At 39.0% G+C, this 12,448-nt stretch overlaps 1 pseudogene; it reads left to right on the top strand.

Annotated features, from left to right (window-relative positions):
* The first annotated feature begins 11,428 nt into the window (after positions 1-11,428).
* LOC102903476 (lamina-associated polypeptide 2, isoforms beta/delta/epsilon/gamma pseudogene) lies at positions 11,429-12,204 on the top strand (annotated as a pseudogene).
* The last annotated feature ends 244 nt before the right edge of the window (positions 12,205-12,448 follow it).

Genomic DNA, 12,448 nt, shown 5'->3' with positions numbered 1-12,448 from the left:
TCATTTATTTTTCACTATAGAATTACGTCCTAAGATTTTGCTAGAAATTTCCATTCAAGAGGTATTATTTTCTTCCATGTACAGTTTGGGTGAGCAGCTGTTTGCTGTAGCACTGCTCACTACCATCTGCCACGTCAAGGAGGCAACAAAGAGGGGTGTCCCTGAAGCTGAGCAAATACCCTTCTTCTTCCCTTGTGTACAGATGTGTATAAACAAGAGAATGTGCATTTGTAAAGGTTGCTCAGTCGGACCATCTCAGATGATAGAGAATAATTCTGGCATAAGGCTGTTCTCCCAAAGTTCCAAGCATCATTCCCTCACCTTCAGTTCCAAGTTTCATATATTTGGCATCCTTTGAGTCTCTACTATATAAACTTGAGAAATTGTTTTAAATTTATAAAACCTGTAAAAAGTAGAATAAACTTGATGCTTGTTCCTCTTCTTCATACATGTTCTGCTTCCTAATCCATTCATTTGTTAAGCCATAACTCCTAGGGAAATAATAAACTCCTAGGGAAAAAACCCACTGTACCTAAACTGTTGTGTATGCAAAGCCTCTATAGCTTAGCTTTCTTTTGATGCAAAATACCACCGTACCTGTAACTCTGGAAGATTTCCTAAGTATCTAAGTAAATTTTGAAAAAAAATCCATTTAAAGTGGCTTATTAAGAAGCAACTGAATGAACATAAATCACATTTGGAGAGGAAATTTTGCATCTTTAATTAGAAAATTTCCCATCTACCATCTAAGAAAAGTATCTTTTAACTTTCCTCATGTTTATCTTGAAGCTGTTTGAAACCCTAAAGTAATGGCTTTATTCTTCAAGTAATTTTAAAATTTATGACCTCTGAGAATCAGTGATTCTAGGTTCTCAAGGAAATTTTATCTTCTCTGAGTAGAAGACTAGCTGTTTATCCAATTTTATCTACCAGAGAGAATTACACAAGTTTCTTTTAATCACATGGAATATGAAAATACATCTAATTCATGAATGTGTACTATGGACAAATATGAACTTTTGGTTAGATAGGGCAGAATTAAAAACAAGAAGCATGGAAAAGTAATAAAATAATCAACAAGCGTTTCCTGGTTATGAAAATAATGTAGATGTTGATACTTTTTAGTGTGTGCTGCTCTTAAGGATTATTTTCTTGTTTGTATTTTGAGACTTTTTTATTTTTACTTTTTTCATCCTTTCAACCTATGTTATCTTCCCGTGTAAATATACTACTTTTAAATATTTTTTTTTTCATGATTGTCCGTATAAATGTGTGTGCTAGTTCAGAAGCATATTTTACCAAGATGGTGCTTGGGTTACTTAAATTAAGTTCCAACAGAAAGCAAACATATCTGATTTGTATATATGGATGATTCTGAGAAAAGTGAAAAAAATAGCTCATTACTTTTTCTCACTAATTATCACTTGGAAATTTCTCTGACTTTTAATTTAACATGTTCATAAAACATACCTCCTGTAGTCGATTTCACTGTAGAATAAAATAGTATAAAATGAAAAGAATAGTGATCTATATAGTCATTAATATATTATATAACTTAAACATATTTCTCCATCTATTATTCTAAGAGAATTTTACGTATGTTTTATGGTAAGATACAATAGACCAATAGAAAAATTCTTTTTGTGGGGAAAGAATGAATGGAATGCAGAAAGAATGAGTGCAATGTGGAAAGAATGAGTAGAGTGTGAAAAGAATGAACAGGTGGAATGTGGAAAGAATGAGTGGAGAGTGTGGAAAGAATGAACAGGTGGAATGTGGAATGAATGGAATATGGAAAGAATGAGTGGAATGTGGAAAGAATGAGTGGAGTGTGGAAAGAATGAGTGGAATATGGAAAGAATGAATGGAATGCAGAAAGAATGAGTGGAATGTGGAAAGAATGAGTAGAGTGTGCAAAGAATGAACAGGTGGAATGTGGAAAGAATAAGTGAAATGTGGAAAGAATGAGTGCAATGTGGAAAGAATTAATAAGTGGAATGTAGAAAGAATGAGTGGAATGTAGATAGGATGAATGGAATGTGGAAAGAATGAATGAGTGGAATGTGGAATGAATGAATGAAATGTGGAAAGAATGAATGGAATGCCCATGATTCAGATTACATTTCTATACAGTAATTTTCAGAAAAAGCCATTGTAAAACACAAAAGAAAAAACAAAACAAAACAAAAACTACAATTCTTTTTAACATTCATTTAACAAGAGAATCATCATTTAATTTTCAGAATCTTGTTAATGCTTCTTTATGTGGCTGAAATGTGCAGTTACTTATCATTTTTAAATGGGAATACCTCTTCTGCCTAAAACTATTGAGATCTCATGTTAGCTCTTCTCCCAGTTTCCCTCACTCAAAATGTTATTTTATTTAAATATTACTGTTTTCCTTGTTTTTAGAGCATTAAACCAATGAATATTCCTACCAAATGAATTTTTCATGACATGTCTCTCACCCTTGGTGATGTGTAAACAAAATATTTTATGTCATCTGTGTTCATAATTGTTTAAGATGTGCAATAATAGAAAACCAAGTGAGATTACAGAGACATCACTCAGACTATAAATTCTTAATTTAGCACTGTAGGAATCTCACTTGTTTTCCTTTTATTACTCATTTGTTTCTGCCTCCCACACTGTATCTCTAAAACTTAAGGGGTTTTAAAGCTTATTTTCTCACAAATCTAACTCCTTTTTCCCTTTTCTAGAAAGCAGTATTTTATAGTGAACTCTGTCTAATAAAAATATAGAGCAAAATAGATCATTTAAGAATTGCCAGCCGCAGGAGATCGAAGGGGATGTCAATAGGTGACAGTTTAAACCATAAATATAAGATCTACAAATAAAAGTAAATCATGTGTATTAAAATGCATCCAATTTGTAATTTATTGAATTGTTCAGTTGTTAACTGTTACAACAGAGTGTGAGAGAGGTCTTTATGGGAGTAATAAAGCTTGATGCTCAACAGAAATGAATGTTTTCAGAGATATTTATAAGTAGAGATGTATTCATAGGGAAATACAAGCAGAGAACTGTATTTATAATTTACATCACATCATGTATCCTGTGGTCTTGTTTTCTTTAATTTTATTATTAACACAGCCTGAAATCATCTGAGATAGGACATTTGATTAAGAGATTTTTCAGATGAGATTAGCCTGTGGGCATGCCCGTGGAGTGTTGTTTTGACTGTTAGTTGGTGTAAAAGGGCCCAGTCTACTGTGGGTAACACCATCCCCAGGTTGGTTGTCCTGCTCTGTTTCAAAAGCCTGCTAAACATGAGCTTGTGAGCAAATCAATTAGGAACATTCTTCCATGGTTTCTGTTTCAAGATTTTGTTTGTTTGTTTTTCTGGAATTCCTGCCCTAGTTTCCCTCTATGATGAATTGGGACACAGACATACAAGCAAATCAAACTACCAAACCGTGCTTTTATGTTGCTTTTTTATTTTGTATATTGTGATATAGTAATTTATCACAACAAAAGAAAGAAAACTACAATAGTCTGGTTAAGCAAAAGTCTTTTCTCCTTCCAACCATCAATATCAAGTGCTTTAGGTAAAACCGTTATGAAGTTTGTTAAACAGTTCTTATATGAAGGAGTCCTTTGAGGTTATTGTCACTGCTCCTGTTTATCCTTCAGAACTTCATGGTAAGTAAGACCCTGTTGTTGAAGACACTGCACAATTTAGTCATAGAGTATGGAAAATTCATTTTGATAAGGATCTTGGAGCTTCATTCCTGGTGGACTGATACTACCAGGAGGCTTTATATATGCTACTATGGGTAAAAAATAATTAAGTCTTGCACATCTGTGAAACCTGAGACTACCAAGACCAGAGGATCTGGCAAGATACACCTACTGGTAAAATAATAGCAAGAAAGTTATGGGTGTAAGCAACCACTTCTTCCTTGGATTTAAACCTCCCCCCCGCCCCCCGCTAAAGAAGACTGAACTCATGCCTTCTACTCTTAACTGGGCTGAGACCCAATGTCTGAGGAGGCCATATGCCTTAGGACAGAATCTAATACTATTATTCAGCTAAATGGACTTAGAAATAAACTATCTTGTAATCCTCATATCTATAGATTCTCTAAACTTTCATCAGAAAAGCTTATTTTAATTCATGATAGAGAGCAAATAAATATAAATGAAACACATCCAGTCAACATGCAGAGAATGTCTATGAAATTCTCAACTCTGAATGTCATAGCTATATTCCACCCTCTACACTCAATAATCACCAATCATTGTGGAAAAGGCAGAAAGAATGATATAAGAGCCAGAGGCGCCCGAAGACGACTTCCCTTCTTGACCAGAGGTGAGTACCCGGGTCCAACCCGGACCCCATTCCTGGCCACCAGCCACTCCTGAGAGGCCTGCCCAGCTTGGCGCCGGGTTCTGGCCACCGGGCAGCTCCCCTTCTAGCCCCACCGGGAGCGATCCCCATTTCCAAGCCCCCGGCAGCCCCTGCAGTCTCCGCGCCCTGCCCCCACGCCCATCTGCCCGAGACCCCACCCACTTCCTGAGACTTAGAGACCGGGCCCCCAGCTCCCAGCCTGCCCCTGACGACTTCCCTTCTGGACCAGAGGTGAGTGCCTGGGTCCAGCCAGGACCCCATCCCTGGCCACCAGCCACTCCTGAGAGGCCTGCCCAACTTGGCACCAGGTTCTGGCCACCGGGCAGCTCCCCTTCTAGCCCCACCGGGAGGGATCCCCATTTCCAAGCCCCTGGCAGCCCCTGCAGTCTCCGCGCCCTGCCCCCACGCCCATCTGCCCAAGACCCCACCCACTTCCTGAGACTTAGAGACCGGCCCCCAGCTCCCAGCCTGTCCCCGACTGCCATTCTGGACCAGAGCTTGCCCCTGACTTCCCTTCTGGACCAAAGAGTTGGACAAGAGAACTCCCTTTTGGACAAGAGAGAGAGTCTTCCTGAGTCTGTCAGCTCTTTGTGAAACAAGTCCACTGATAAGACCAAGAAGGAATCACAAGGAGATGGGCAGACGTCAAAGCAGAAGTACATACAGCAAAATGAAGAGCAATACAGCATCACCAGAACCTAGCTCGCCTCCAACATCTAGACCTGAACACCAAAAATTGGAAGAAGCAGAAGAAAGTAGCCTTATGAGTAACTTCATGAAGAAGGTAGAGGCTTGTGTAGAGGAAAAGACAAGAAAATTGGAAGAACGCTGTAAACAACTAGAGGAAAGGGCAAACAAATTAGAAGAAAACAATAAAGCCCTCCAAGAAAACAATAAAGTCCTGGAAGAAAACATTAAAATCCTGGAAGAAAACAATAAAGCACTGAAAGAAAATCATGAAAAAGCAATGAAACAAACAAAGGAAACAGTCCAAGATCTGAAAAGGGAAATTGAAAAAATGAAAAAGACACAAACAGAGGGGATGCTGGAAATAGAAAACCTGAGTAAAAGATCAGGAACTTCGGATGCAAGTATAACCAACAGATTGCAAGAGATGGAAGAGAGGATTTCTGGCATTGAAGATACAGTAGAAGAAATAGTTCCATCAGTCGAAGGAAACACTAAAGCCAACAAAGTCATGAACCAAAATGTCCAAGAAATCTGGGACACCATAAAAAGACCAAACTTACGAATTATAGGGATAGAAGAAGGTGAAGAATACCAACTCAAAGGCACAGAAAATATATTCAACAAAATTATAGAAGAAAACTTTCCCAACTTAAAGAAGGAAATGCCTATGAAGATACAAGAAGCCTATAGAACACCAAACAGACTAGACCCCCCAAAAAAGTCCCCTCGACACATAATAATTAAACAACTAAATGTACAGAATAAAGAAAGAATATTAAGAGCAGCCAAGGAAAAAGGCCAAGTGACCTATAAAGGTAAACCCATCAGAATAACACCCGATTTCTCAATGGAGACTTTGAAAGCCAGAAGGACCTGGACAGATGTAATGCAGACACTAAGAGACCATGGATGTCAGCCAAGACTAATATACCCAGCAAAACTTTCAATCATCATAGACGGAAGGAACAAGACATTTGAAGACAAAACCAGATTTAAACAATACCTATCCACAAACCCAGCCCTACAGAAAGCACTAGAAGGAAAATTCCAACCGAGGGAAGTCAGATACACACTTGAAAACACAGGCAATAGATAAAGCCACAACAGTAAACCCCAAAGAAGAGAAGTACACACACACTACCACCAAAAATAACAGAAATGAAGAATCACTGGTCATTAATATCCCTTAATATCAACGGACTTAATTCACCTATAAAAAGACATAGACTTACAGAATGGATACGAAAGCAGGACCCACCCATCCTTCTGCTGCATACAAGAAACACATCTCAAATTCAAAGATAGACACTACCTAAGAATAAAAGGCTGGGAAAAGACTTTTCAATCAAATGGTCTTAAGAAACAAGCAGGGGTAGCCATCCTGATATCCAACAAAATAGACTTCAAACTAAAATCAATCAAAAGAGATCAAGAAGGACATTACATCCTCGTCACAGGAAAGATCGACCAAGATGAAGTTTCAATTCTGAACATATATGCCCCAAACATAAGGGCACCCACATATGTAAAAGAAACATTACTAAAGCTTAAACCACATATAAAACCCCACACATTAATAGTGGGAGATCTCAACACCCCACTTTCACCACTGGACAGATCTCCCAAATCGAAACTTAACAGAGAAATAAAGGACTTAACCGATGTCATGACCCAATTGGACCTAATAGATATCTACAGAACATTCCATCCTAACAAGAAAGAATATACTTTCTTCTCAGCACCCCATGGAACTTTCTCTAAAATCGACCACATACTTGGCCACAAAGCAAATCTCAACAGATACAAAACAATCAGAATAACCTCCTGTGTTCTATCAGATCACCATGGTTTAAAGCTAGATTTCAACAACAACAAAAACTACAGAAAACCTACAACCTCATGGAAACTGAATAATGCTCAACTGAATCACCAATGGGTTAAGGAAGAAATAAAGAAAGAAATTAAAGACTTCCTAGAGATCAATGAAAATGAAGACACCACATACCCAAACTTATGGGACACTATGAAAGCAGTGCTAAGAGGGAAATTCATAGCACTAAATGCCCACATAAAGAAGTTGGAGGAATCGCACACTAGTGAATTAACAGCACATCTGAAAGCTCTAGAACAAGAAGAAGCAAAGTCTCCCAGGAAGAATAGACGCCAGGAAATTATCAAAGTGAGAGGTGAAATTAATAAATTAGAAACTAAGAGAATAATACAAAAAATTAATGAAACAAAGAGTTGGTTCTTTGAGAAAATCAACAAGATAGACAAGCCCTTATCCAAACTAACCAAAAGACAGAGAGAGAGAATCCAAATCAACAAAATCAGAAATGAAAAGGGGGACATAACAACAGACATTGAGGAAATCCAGAGAATTATAAGGTCATATTTCAAAAACCTCTACTCCACAAAACTGGAAAACCTAAAAGAAATGGACATTTTTCTGGATAGATACCACATACCTAAGTTTAATCAAGACCAGATAAACTATTTAAATAGTCCAATAACCCCTAAGGAAATAGAAACAGTCATTAAAGGTCTCCCAACCAAAAAAAGCCCAGGACCAGATGGTTTCAGCGCAGAATTCTACCAGATCTTCAAAGAAGAGTTAATACCAATACTCTCTAAATTGTTCCACATAATAGAAACAGAAGGAACATTACCAAACTCCTTCTATGAGGCTACAATTACCCTGATTCCTAAACCAAACAAGGATGCAACAAAGAAAGAGAACTACAGACCGATCTCCCTCATGAACATTGATGCAAAAATACTCAATAAAATACTGGCAAACAGACTCCAAGAACACATCAGAACAATTATCCACCATGATCAAGTAGGCTTCATCCCAGGGATGCAAGGGTGGTTCAACATACGAAAGTCCATCAATGTAATACACCATATAAACAAACTCAAAGAAAAAAACCACATGATCATCTCACTAGATGCAGAAAAGGCATTTGACAAAATCCAACACCCCTTCATGATAAAAGTCTTGGAGCGATCAGGAATACAGGGAACATACCTAAACATAATAAAGGCAATATATAGCAAACCAACAGCCAACATCAAATTAAATGGAGAGAAACTCAAAGCAATTCCACTAAAATCAGGAACGAGACAAGGCTGTCCACTCTCCCCATACTTATTCAATATAGTACTTGAAGTTCTAGCCAGAGCAATAAGACAACATAAGGAGATTAAGGGGATTCAAATTGGAAAGGAAGAAGTCAAGCTTTCCCTATTTGCAGACGACATGATAGTATACTTGAGTGACCCCAAAGATTCCACCCAGGAATTGATAAAGCTTATAAACACCTTCAGCAACATAGCAGGATACAAGATCAACTCAAAAAAATCAGTAGCCCTCCTATATACAATGGACAAAGAAGCTGAGAAGGCAATTAGAGATACATCACCCTTTACAATAGCCAAAAATGACATAAAATACCTTGGGGTAACACTAACCAAGCAAGTGAAGGACCTATATGACAAGAACTTTAAGTCCCTGAAAAAAGAAATTGAAGAAGATCTCAGAAAATGGAAAGATCTTCCATGCTCATGGATAGGCAGGGTTAACATAGTAAAAATGGCAATCTTACCAAAAGCAATTTACAGATTCAATGCAATCCCCATCAAAATACCAACACAATTCTTCACAGATCTGGAAAGAACAATACTCAACTTCATATGGAAAAACAAAAAACCCAGGATAGCTAAAAGAAACCTGTACAATAAAACAACTTCTGGAGGCATCACAATCCCCGACTTCAAGCTCTACTATAGAGCTACAGTAATAAAAACAGCCTGGTATTGGCATAAAAACCGACATGTGGACCAATGGAATCGAATTGAAGACCCTGACATTAACCCACACACCTATGGACATATAATTTTTGACAAAGAAGCCAAAAGTGTACAATGGAAAAAAGAAAGCATCTTCAACAAATGGTGCTGGCATAACTGGATATCAGCGTGTAGAAGGCTGCAAATAGATCCATATCTGTCAACGTGCACAAAACTTAAGTCCAAGTGGATCAAAGACCTCAACATAAATCCAGCTACTCTGAACCTGCTAGAAGAAAAAGTAGGAAATAGTCTTGAACGCCTTGGCATAGGAGATCACTTCCTAAATATAACACCAGTAGCGCAGACACTGAGACAAACAATCAATCAATGGGACCTCTTGAAACTGAGAAGCTTTTGTAGAGCAAAGGATACGGTCAACAAGGCAAAGCGACAGCTTACAGAATGGGAAAAGATCTTCACCAACCCCACATCTGACAGAGGACTGATATCCAGAATATATAAGGAACTCAAGAAATTAGACATCAAAAGGACCAACAGTCCAATTGAGAAATGGGCTTTAGAACTAAACAGAGAATTCTCAACAGAGGAATTCCAAATGGCTGAAAGACATTTAAGGAATTGCTCAACTTCCCTAATCATCAGGGAAATGCAAATCAAGACAACTCTGAGATACCACCTTACGCCTGTCAGAGTGGCTAAGATCAAAAACACTGAAGACACTTTATGCTGGAGAGGATGTGGAACTAGGGGAACTCTCCTCCACTGCTGGTGGGAATGCAAGCTTGTACAACCACTTTGGAAATCAATATGGCGCTTTCTTAGAAAATTGGGAATCAATCTCCCCCAAGATCCAGCTATACCACTCCTGGGCATATACCCAAGAAATGCTCAATCATACCACAAGAGCACTTGCTCAGCTATGTTCATATCAGCATTGTTTGTAATAGCCAAAACCTGGAAACAACCTAGATGCCCTTCAACTGAAGAATGGATAAATAAATTGTGGCACATATACACAATGGAATACTACTCAGCAGAGAAAAACAACGACATCACACGGTTTGCAGGCAAATGGATGGATCTAGAAAAAATCATCCTGAGTGAGGTAACCCAGACTCAGAAAGACAAATATGGTATGTACTCACTCATAGGAAGATGCTAGATGTGGAACAAGGATGACTAGACTGCTACTCACATCACCAGTGAGGCTACCTGGAAAACGGGACCCCCAAAAAAAGACACGGAGAAATGGACAAGATCTACATGAATAGCCTGGTCATGAGTGGGAACAATGAAGGGCGACAGTCGAGGGAAAGAGTGGGAGATCCTAGCTGGATCAAGAAAAGAGAGGGAGAACAAGGAATAGGAGACCATGGTAAATGAAGACCACATGAGAAGGTCAGAAGGGGAGGAAGCAGAGAGCTAGGGAGGCCCACGAAGATCCACAAAGATACCCCCTCAAAAGACTGCTGGCAATGGTCGCGAGACGGCAGGAACTGACCTACTCTGGTGATGGGATGGCCAGACACCCAAATAGTGGTGCCATAAACCCCATCCAAGGACTGAGGAATCTGAAGGCAGACATCCACGGCTGGTCCCCTGGTGGAGCACTGGGAGTCTAATTAGTGAGTAAGAAGAGGATTTATATGAGCGAGAATTGTTGAAGCCAAGGTTGGATAAAGCACCGGGACAAATAACCAAATGAATGGAAGCACAGGATCTATGAACCAAAGGCTGAGGGGCCCCCAACTGGATCAGGCCACCTGAACGGGCCAAGAACCTATGACTAGACTGATCATAATCCTTAGGAGAGAAGTGTGTTGAAATGCTTCAGTGGAAAGACAAACATCTAAGAATATGTGAACAGCATAAACTGAACTTGATGGGTTTCCTAATAAAGAGAACACAGATTTGAGTGGGTTTTCCTGATAAGAATATAAGAAGATTGGATTCATACTGTACACATTTTTGGAGACTTGACCCGCTTGCTGAATTTTGTTTCTTTTTATTGTTGACATATAACAATGGCACATGTTTATGAGACTATTCATTTCCAAGTATATGGAGAATGAAAAAATGATAATGGAGAAGGAGAAGCAATGGATATTTTACATATATTAGCTATAAGCAGTAGAAAAATCCTGGGAATTACAAGAATCCACATTCCTTGAACTCTAGGGGACAAGAACCTGTGGGGTACGGAGAGACAAATGTGGTTTACTCTAAAATAGAGCTCAAGCTTGAGAAGAGAGAGCCACTGAAGGGCAGAGCAAAGACTCCAGTAACACTCAAGCAAAGAAGAATTGAGCATAATCAGAGCTATTCTCAAGCTGGAGTGACTGAGACTGAGTGGACAAGCGGATCGTCAAAAGGCGGAGCTCTGCAGGCGTTAACTAGGGAGCCCACAAGAGGGCTGAGGAGAACTCCAAGGAAAAGGGTGGAAACTTCACAACATTTTCGTATAGATGGTGCAGTAATTTCAGAGAGTACTCCCATAGCTGAAACTATAAAGGCTTCAAGCAACGAATCCTTAGTTGTCAATAGGTTGACTGGAAATTTCAAGCATGCATCTTCTATTCTGCCAATCCCTGAATTCTCAGACATACCCAGAAGAACACCAAAGAAACCATTGACGAGAGCTGAAGTGGGAGAGAAAACAGAGGAAAGACGAGTGGAAAGGGATATTCTTAAGGAAATGTTCCCCTATGAAGCATCTACTCCAACAGGAATCAGTGCCAGCTGCCGCAGACCAATCAAGGGGGCTGCCGGCCGGCCGCTAGAGCTCAGTGACTTCCGGATGGAAGAGTCGTTCTCGTCGAAGTATGTCCCCAAGCATGCTGCCCCCTTGGCAGGTGTCAAGTCGGAGAAGACGCAGAAGGGACGCTCCATTCCCATGTGGATAAAAGTGTTGCTCTTTGTCGTTGTAGCAGTTTTTTTGTTTTTTTGTTTTTGGTCTATCAAGCTATGGAGACCAACCAAGGAAATCCCTTCTCTAGGTTTCTTCAAGATGCTAAAATATCCAACTGAAGAAGGCACTTCGGCACATTCACCTTGATCTCCTGTTTTTAATAACTAGAAAAACATTTGTGTCCACTGTTGACTGAAGAACTACATCGTGATTTCACCTCAGTAACGTTAGTGTGCATTGGGAAGCAAACAAGACGCATACATGGACCTCATTTCAATATTTTGGACTTTGGAGATCACACTGTGCCATATGAATAATTTTTTTAGCTCTGGAACTTTTTTGTAGGCTTTATTTTTTTAATGTGGACATCTTATTTCACTTTTGGGGGAAAATGCATTGTTTTGTGTATTTGGGGGAAAAAAGGTGATGTAATGTGAAGCTACACATTAAATACTTGGAATTCTTACAAAAAAAAAAAAAAAAAAAAAAAAAAGAAATAAGACCAAAATGCTTTAACCCTAAAATGAAGACCTAAGATTTCTCCTTTTGGGAATAGGCCATTAATTACTAAAACCAGTCAGTTCAGATTCCAGAAACCAGGAACTGTAAAAGTACAGAGTCACAAGATAGTCACGAGGTAATGCCTGCCAGACTATGGAATG

The sequence above is a fragment of the Peromyscus maniculatus genome, chromosome 6 (genome assembly GCF_049852395.1).
Source record: "Peromyscus maniculatus bairdii isolate BWxNUB_F1_BW_parent chromosome 6, HU_Pman_BW_mat_3.1, whole genome shotgun sequence".
Classification (NCBI taxonomy): domain Eukaryota; kingdom Metazoa; phylum Chordata; class Mammalia; order Rodentia; family Cricetidae; genus Peromyscus; species Peromyscus maniculatus.
The sequence above is the reverse complement of the archived record's forward strand: the minus strand, read 5'-3'. Positions and strand labels throughout refer to the sequence as shown.